The sequence below is a fragment of the Phalacrocorax aristotelis genome, chromosome 6 (genome assembly GCF_949628215.1).
Source record: "Phalacrocorax aristotelis chromosome 6, bGulAri2.1, whole genome shotgun sequence".
In the NCBI taxonomy this organism is placed as follows: domain Eukaryota; kingdom Metazoa; phylum Chordata; class Aves; order Suliformes; family Phalacrocoracidae; genus Phalacrocorax; species Phalacrocorax aristotelis.
In genome coordinates this window covers 56,218,319-56,227,155 of record NC_134281.1, presented here as the reverse complement: position 1 = coordinate 56,227,155, position 8,837 = coordinate 56,218,319, and positions in this window count along the sequence as shown.

The following is an 8,837-nucleotide window of genomic DNA, read 5'->3' as shown; positions in this document are numbered from 1 at the left end:
CATGTCCTGTAGTTCAGGGATAGTCCTTGGAAAGACCCACAAATGCAAGAAAGGCGATGTGGAGCCAGCCTGGTTTGTGCTTTAACCACTACGTAGAGATGCGGAGGGGTTCAGGCTGTGGCTAAGCATATTCAAAGAAGGCTTTTGCTAGCCCAAAGTAATGTGCAGTGAAGTTGAGCGGGTGGAATTAAACTATGCCGTTGCCAAACATTTGCCTTGAAGACTGGCAGAATAATAGGCACATTCATTTTTTCATATTGTTAGAGGTATTTTAGGAAGCAAAAATTATTTAAAAGCAAATGTTGGCAAAAAAGACCCTGCTTCTCTTAACTCTAATACTGGCAAAGTATGTCTTTCCCCTTCTCCACAGCTCCTCCAGCAATCAGTGGAACTATTAATTAACGTGAGGGCAGTCCCCAGCCTGCTGCGAGCACGGCAGGATCCATGCAAGGGGCAGGGGATGGTCGGAGGCTCATGAAGATTTGGGCTTGCAGTCCAGAGAAGATGTCCATGAAGGGACACGCTTCCCCCTAAGGAGCTCTCAGGCCACACTGACACCGCTGACTTCCAATATGGATGTTTTTCAGCCTGTATCAGTCATCCATATGACATGGCTCTTTTCATACTGTCTTCTCAAAACAGGGCTGAGGTTCGTATGGGAATACCGTCTGTCTGTCTATCTGTGTTCCTACCTGTGCCTGTGGTGGGTACTCAGTCTCATGCGAACTACAGACCACTGATTAAATGTGCACATGTACCGCTGGTGAGCAATCACAGCACACCAGTTTGGACAACCATGTGTTCTCACTGAGCCCTGTTGTACTGTGCAGTAATTAAGAAGTCACGAGTCCTATTTAAATATAGGGCATTCTGTCCTAAACCTCCGAGTGCCTGTGGGTGTGAGTAAGCTCGCTCTCCGAGGCTGTTCCCTGGTCTGTGTACATGCACCAGCTTCATCAAAAAGATGTTGGAAATGCCAGGTCCAGATATGTGAATGCCACTTCTTTTTTTTTTTTTTTTAAAATACGTCACTGATCAATCCAGGGATGGCAAAAATTAATAGTAATGAGCTAATTACTATGCCAGCTGCCTACAAAGAGGGGTCCTGTAGGCAGACTCCTTCTGCCCATTTGCCTGCTAGAAATTATAAAACAAAACTTCTTTTCCCTTTATAAACATCTATCAGCGTCACCTTTACATGGCCCACAGCACCAACACTGCCTAGCTTTTAAGTTCTCAAAATCCAGCCAGAATCTCCCCTAGCACATTATAACACATTTTACTAGCTTGGGCAGGGTAAAACACAGCCGTCTCCTCAAACGGATGGCTGCTGAGCTCCAGCAACCGCCGCGCGAGGACGGGCACGCCATCTGCGTGCCTCCCAACGTCCGAAGCCCGCTCACAACTGCCAGCCCTTTGAAAAGCCAGCCTGTTTCTCTGATTGATTCACTTTTTAATGAACTGGGAAAGCCTGTGAACTTAAACCCTGACACCTCCACCTCCCTCCCTTCCTAGCCATCCCTGCAGCAATGTACTGATTATATTTCAAGTTATTATGGGATTAATACAGCTGCCCCCAGTGCCTCTTTCCCCTGAACTTCATCAATAAAAGTTGGGTACTACTCTTACTCCAGCTAGTTCAGGTTCTCCCTGAATCTCTCCATGTTACCTGTGACGTGTCAGCAAGGCTGTATCATGTCAGCCCTTCAAAGCTGCCAGCACTGCCAGCGTTTAAAACCTACTCGTGTCACGGCCTTGCATAAGCTTTGCGTATTTAAGAGGACATCTTGAGCTTTGCTGTGCACTGCATCAGCTCTCTAAGTGGGTAGTACATACTTAGCACTATTGAAAGTAATGAAATAAGATAATCCACAAAAAAAAAATTAAATAGATGGTGCCAGTGTCATCTTTGAATTCACAGCAGAGCTATTAAAAAAAAAAACACAGGCAAGTTCAGGAGGAGGAGAAAAAGAAGGTTGGGGGGGAGCAAAAGACATGAGCCCAGCACAATCCACTTTTTCACGCATGCATTTCTTTATACAGTGCCAGCTTTGGTCTACCTTTTTGTTGGTGTTAAAGGGTCCTGCCGTCGTCCCCCACGAATCCTATTTTCTAAAAACATAATTAAAAATGTAATCAACTAACTGGCTTATTCTTTGGAAAGCCTGCAACTGTTTACAAAGAATTGCCTCACAAGCTGCCACCTTTGACTGTGTTGAAGCAGGAAGTTATGCTCTTGTTTACAACTGTACATCAATTCCACAATATATTTAGTTTTGGTACAAGTTACATATAAAAGTCTTACTGAGCTTAATGTTGCAGCAAATAACACATATAGTAAGCGAGCAGGATTTATCACTGGCTGTAATGTCGTAGTACATATTCTAAATATATACCGTGAATGATATATACACACGCATATGCAAACAAAATGGAAATATATTTAGTTTAAGAAGTGATGAATTGTATTTGCTTTCATTATTCTCATTTCGTATGTAGGCGAGCAGAGATCAAGCACATCCACGAAGAGGGTGGCTGGCTGGGCTCGCGTCCGTGAAGCACCACTCTCACCGGTGAGCAGGTTAGAGAAGAAACAGCGCTTTGCTACCTGCGGTGCGAGGGGGGGGTCCCTCAGGGGTGAGGGACCCGGTGTGGGTCGTGGGATACAAACAAATCCCATGGAGTCCCAAGATGCTCCCAGAAAGCATAAAACATCTGTCCAGCTAAAACGGCTCCGCCAAGACGGGTTACTTACACTTCTTTCATAAGGAAGGAAGAGGCAATTTTCCCCTTTAAATTGTTTTTTGTTTTTTTCCCCTTCTTTTGGTCTCTCTCCTAAACACAGCGGCCAGAAGGCTATGCTTAAATAATTCATCTACAAATTTGCAATATCTTTTTGAACTATAGCAATTAAACAGAAAATAGAAAAATCAGCTCAGCATCCTGTTTGGATGTAATTAAAGGTATAATCTGTTCCATTTGAATACTTCAGTGCTTACCCTTCTTAAAACAAATAAGAATAGTAGCTCATTTGCAATATGGTTTTTTTTTCAAGACAGCTAAAAAGACTAACTGATGAAGCAAGAATAATAATTTTTAAATGTGGCATAAGCACAGAAATGCCAACTGCAGCTTTTGAATGATTGCTGCAGATCCCGAGTCTGATGAGAGTTCAATAGCAAGGGGCATAAGCTTTATGGCAAAACACTGCAAGTCTTCCACTATTTGGTATCAGCATCTTCATATGGCTGATATAATTACCTATCAAATGCATCAGTGGAATGAATATCAGAGGATAACCAAAAATACGTAAGTGGGATGCATATCAGCTCAGTCTTCTAGGGGCTGTTTGATCTTAAGCTTTTTTTTCCTAAGAATAAAAGACAAATACCGCATTCATTGCCCCTTTGTTTTCTATAAGCAGCTGATGATTTTACAGCACAATAAAATTAGCCTATTAATGGCTGGCTTATGAGTTTTAGCTGGTTTTTTTTTTTTCCTCCTGCTGGACATTTCTCCACTGCTCAAAGAAATTGAAGTCAGGTATAAAGTTAATATCTGCCTTGTTCATTTATTCCTCTGTAAGCAATCAAGATTTCCCCAAATCACAGGGCAATCTCTTGCCTTTCGAGAATGAATATAGGCCCTGTTCTCTCAATTTAGTTTAACAAAACAACTGGCATAAGTTCAATGGAACCGATGATTATTCTGAGAGGTTACGGCGAACCACAGAAGTTGTTAGCGAAAAGCTTGCTTCTAAGATCCCCTAAGAGGAAAAGTATATGGATATTTCAAAATGTAATTAACAGCGTATTCCAACGACGCAAGAAAGAACCGGTGGCTGGTTTAGCTGCAGAGGAACCCGGCTGCACACGGAGAGCTGCAGCCTGCCCTGCTGCCGCCGCTCCCTTAGGAGCAAAGGACATGGTGAGCACCAGAAGGGACCGCTCGCCGCTGCCGAGAAGGGCACTGGGGCGGGCTCTGTCTGCTCTGTCTTGCTCCCTTCACACCACCAACCTCGCTGTGCGCAGCAGCATGGCTCCCTCCCTCATGGGCATGTTCACTGGGTCCAGGGCCCAAGCAGGGGTATAATTCTTTTCAAAAATGTCTATTTTCTCTCCAGTATAGCTCTCGCTTGCTCAAAAAAAATTCCTTTGGGGCAAAACTGTCTCAAGCTTAGTTTTGGGCTTAACGCTATAGCTTGTAGGACTGCTTCAACAAATGGTTGAGGCTTTTTGTTTTGTTTTTTTAATGTTAAATACTTAGCAGTGAATAAAAAAATCCCAAAAAGCAAAATATTATTTTTTAAAAAAACTTTGTATCCATTAAAAAATAAATTGACTTGCAAGCCTAGCATTTGTAAGCTGAGGTGAACATCTAATGTAGCCGGGAGCTGGTTTAAACAGATAAAATGATTACAAAAATATGAGTGATATTACACCTGGGAATAAAATGGCACAACAGTCTACGTGGCCTGTATTAGACCAGTGAATACGAGAGAAGTTTAAGCTCAAATTTTTCAAAATTTACTCAGTACCTGTTAAAATTTCCAGCCTCCCTGGGCGTGTGTGCTTTGCTGTTTGAAAGCCCAGGATCTCTTCAGGACCGGTCCTTCAAAGGCTCGAGCCCCCCGCCCCCAGCGCTCCTCAAGCACCACCCTGTTACTGGGACAGCTCTTCTTTAAGTCACTAGACTTTACATCTTTTCTAAGCTGGCTAAACACATCATGGGATCGCCTGCGCGTGCCTTTCCAGTCACTAAAATTCACAAATTTATTACGTTTAGTACAGTAGCACTGAGAAGCCTCGTTAAAAACCCAGAAAACTCCAGCCTCTGTGGTGCCAGGCCCTTTTTGGCCCTTCAGTGGACAAGCTAGAGGTGATCGGGGCAGAAAAGCAACACAAGCCACCAGGCAGGACTGGGGCTTACAGCCCCAGCTACCGTCGTAGAGCCTGTTGCCTCACCCTGAGCGGTGTAGCCTCCAGCACGCCAAAAACATTTCAGTGCACTTAATGCTAGACCGGCCGCTAAAAGAAACACAACAACAGAACCCGACTTGTTAAAAAATACCCGGGGGGCGGGGGGGGGGAGGAATCCTCAACACAGTCGAGTCTGTCTCCAGTAAACAGGACTTTTTTTTTCAGGCCTTGGGCTCAGACGTATGACCAATCCACCGCGGGTGAATGAATTACTGGCTGCCAGCTGGGCCATTTTCACTGAGGTTTAAGCGCAGGCATCTCACCTGCCGGTTGCCAGGGGCTAAGAGAGGCTGCACACGCTGGGCGCGTCCCGCCGCTCAGCCGGCACGCGGGCCCTCGCCTTGCCCGCGCTCCACCTGCCGCGGCAGCGCGCTCGGCGGCACTCATCCACCCGGCTGGGTCACACTTCAGGACTAGGACCCAAGCCAATTCACCCCGCAAGGAACGTCTCCGAGAGACAGGAACCTGTTTCTAAATGAAGCAACGCTTATCTCATGCATGCCACAGGTGTGATGTCATCCCCTCTGGCGAAGGAACGAGGATGTCTACAGCCGCCGCTGTGCAAAAATGCAGGAACTAACGTTAACGTGTCTCAGACTTTGTTAAAATATGGTGATAATTAAGAAATATAATTACCACTACAAAGTTAATTCCTCTTTGAGTTCTGACAAACAAGTTTTTAATTTGCGCCAAAAATTTACATTTCAGATTTCAAGTCAACCACGAATGGCTACGAGCTCGGCAGGGGACCGAAGGCGGTGGCTGGCGGGTTCCGCCAGGCTGGGGGGCAGGAGCGCTGCGCCTTCCCAGGAACGTCCCAGGTGACCGGCTGCCAGCGAACCCCGGGTGCGCGCAGGTAAGCCCGTCGGGTTGCTGGAAACTGTCTCGTCCGTTGTACAAGTGTGAAAATAACAGCCATGTCAGATAAACTGGTGCTTTTTATTAAAAAAAAAAAAAACAACAAACCAAACCCAAACAACTTATAAGGTAATTGATTGCTTTCTTCTAGTCTTTTATTAGCTGTGATTAAGGAGATATAGTAGCCCTGTTTACACAGCTCTAACAAGTCAGGACCTGCAGTACGTTATTGGCTTGCGGCCCACAACTTGCAGTCCATTCTCAGCAGAATCAATCTGAAGTTGAAAACATCCCCTGTAGGAAGCGTACACATCCCTGCTTATACAGGAACAGAAAACAGTAATAACTTCAGGTCCTGTAAGTTGCAAGTTCAACTTACAGAGATCAGCCCTGACTTGTCATTGCTCTCAGCGTGTTCGTGATGAGATCAGAGTGCTTCACGGAGGACTCATACTTTCAACTTGACAAGGGACATAGGTGAGCATGTTACACTTCGCTGTTACTCGCAGTTCAGACTGCAGAAATAAATCGAGAGCTCCTCACTGTTTAACATGCAGTCAAAGCACTGCCAATCTAAAATGGCTGATCAGTAATACTTTAATTGCAGTTTCATAGAAACAAATTGCTATTTAATTGCAATAAGCTCTTCTGTGGCTTAGCTGGACTGACAATAGGCATACACCTGGTACTAAAAGTAACAAGCAGCAACACTGCTTATCTGTTGCTTCATGTATGGGAGGCTCAGGCAGCGAAATCAGACCTGGAACACATAATTTCACACTGAAGAAATGTAATACTTTATATATATACACACACGTAAATGTTCCGATCTCAATTTTATTTGTCATTTTAATAGAGTTGTTCAGAACGTAGATCCTTGCAAAAAGCCTCACACTTGACATATAACTACAAGCCAAAGAATTTGATAAAAAAATTTAAATTAAAACGATCTTCTGAAATGCCTGACGGTACTTGGTAGCAAGGCATACTATGCCAGTATGGGGTTTGGTGGGTTTTTTTTTTAAGTGTTTACCCTAAAATTAGATGAGGCCAATTTTATCAGTGTTAACTAAGAGGAAAAAAAAGGGAGACAAACGCCGTGTGGTTAATATTCTAAAGATGTGACTTAATTTCATAGGCTTCATTTTGGTAAGACATTCTCATATTTCATAAGATACCACATAACCTGTTAAAATATTTAAAGATAAATCATGTAGGACTGAGAAGACAGTATCTTGTTGCAAACAGGATTTGGTTTGGAAAGGCTTAATGTCCCACTGCCTGCCAGGATGCGTAAATCTCATAACTAGACAGCTGGATAGGTAAAAACATTAAACCCATTTAGAGGGCAATCTTTTTACAAAATTGTTTCATTAATAAGAGTGACAATTTATATGATTGAGACGTTTAGATGCAGTATAGACTGAGCGTTTTATCCAGGTTCACGAGGATGACTTCAGATTAGTAATATTGCCTTTGATTTTTTTTAAACAGCATTCATTTTTGAAAGTGAGGGAAGCTGTTACTGAGTGATTATTTGTATGACTCTTCAGCAGCACTAAACGCAGAGGGTGCGTTTCAGCCTCAGCGTAGCAAATGTGCGTGATAAAAGGTGAACAAGTACACGCTTTGCCTTACAGACCTCCTAAAAAAGTGATTTTTCACATAAGGACAAATCTAAGTGGTTCCAGGAGCCTCTTACCCACACCTACCGTCCCCATTAGAGCCTGTTTTATTGTCTGAGATGCCTCTGGTTTCAAGAAAGTGTTTTACCTAAAGCAAGAATACTACTTAAATATGTTCTATTGTATATTCATAGCTCCATTAGTCCTCCTCCAATTTAGCACATCAAAGCAAAGGCTTCATCACTTGCATGTGGATTATGCTAACATGAGTGACATTTGTAATCTTATAGGTCTGCAACTTAAGAAATGCTTTTAAAGTAAGCTATTAAATAGGTAGCTGTCCTTTACAAACGAGTCATATAATAGTTTATTTAAAGCCGTTAATGAACTTCAACCTCTACATCACTAAATGCTGTACTACATTACTTACCAGAAGTTATTAGCTATCTTCTTAGCACTTCTAGGTTATATTGGACAACCAAAAATCTGTACGTGTTAGATTTAAACACTGTACCTTGAGTGCTTATACTGAAAGAATATAAAAAGATGTCTACAGCCTCACTAATACTTGAATTCTATAGTCACAGGACTTGAAGTGTCTTTTCAAAGATATCGAAGCAGCACAATTTGCAGGACCCTACCTAAAGACTTTAATGCCAGATCAAAAAGCTTAGAAACACATTTAAAAATACCTAAGTGCATTTAATTAAAAAGTCATACATAGCTTCACTCATTTCATCGCTTTGCGTGTTATGCAAGTGTTCTTTTGCCTTTGCTGTCTGATACTGTACATTACGACATTTTCTTTCCCCTGCGAGAGTCCTATTTCTCCTCCAGCACTGAAGTGTTAAAAGGAGGAATTCAGCAGCCCTCGAATATACTAGAGGTCAAGAAGTAGGATCTGGGAGAAAAAAAAAAAAAATCTGCTGTTGGTTGTTTAGACAGACAAATCTATAAATCAGCTTTTTGCGTATCGGCATCGCAACAAAAACGAGCCAAGCTCCCGCCGTAACCAAGCGCGCTGACAGCAAACGCCTTCTCAAAAACACAACTACAAAAGAAAACATAATCACAACGTTTTTCGAGTGTATTAAGGGCCCTAGAGAAGTAGGGTGGTTGTTAATATTGATTTGTTATTACTTGGGGCAGAGGCGCGTTCGCGGTGCGTGCAGTTTCCTGACGGAAGGCACGCAACGCACAGCCGGATTCACGTTGGCTTTCGTGCTACAAACACGCAAAGTCAGAGTTTTTCTCCCGGAATGATTGCGCAGAGCCCGACCGCCGCGCCGCTGACGGGAAAAAGCCACGGAACGAAGCTGCTCCCTCTCTAAGGCCAGAGCAGGCTTTGTTGCTTTGGCGGGGGGTGCGCGCGCGT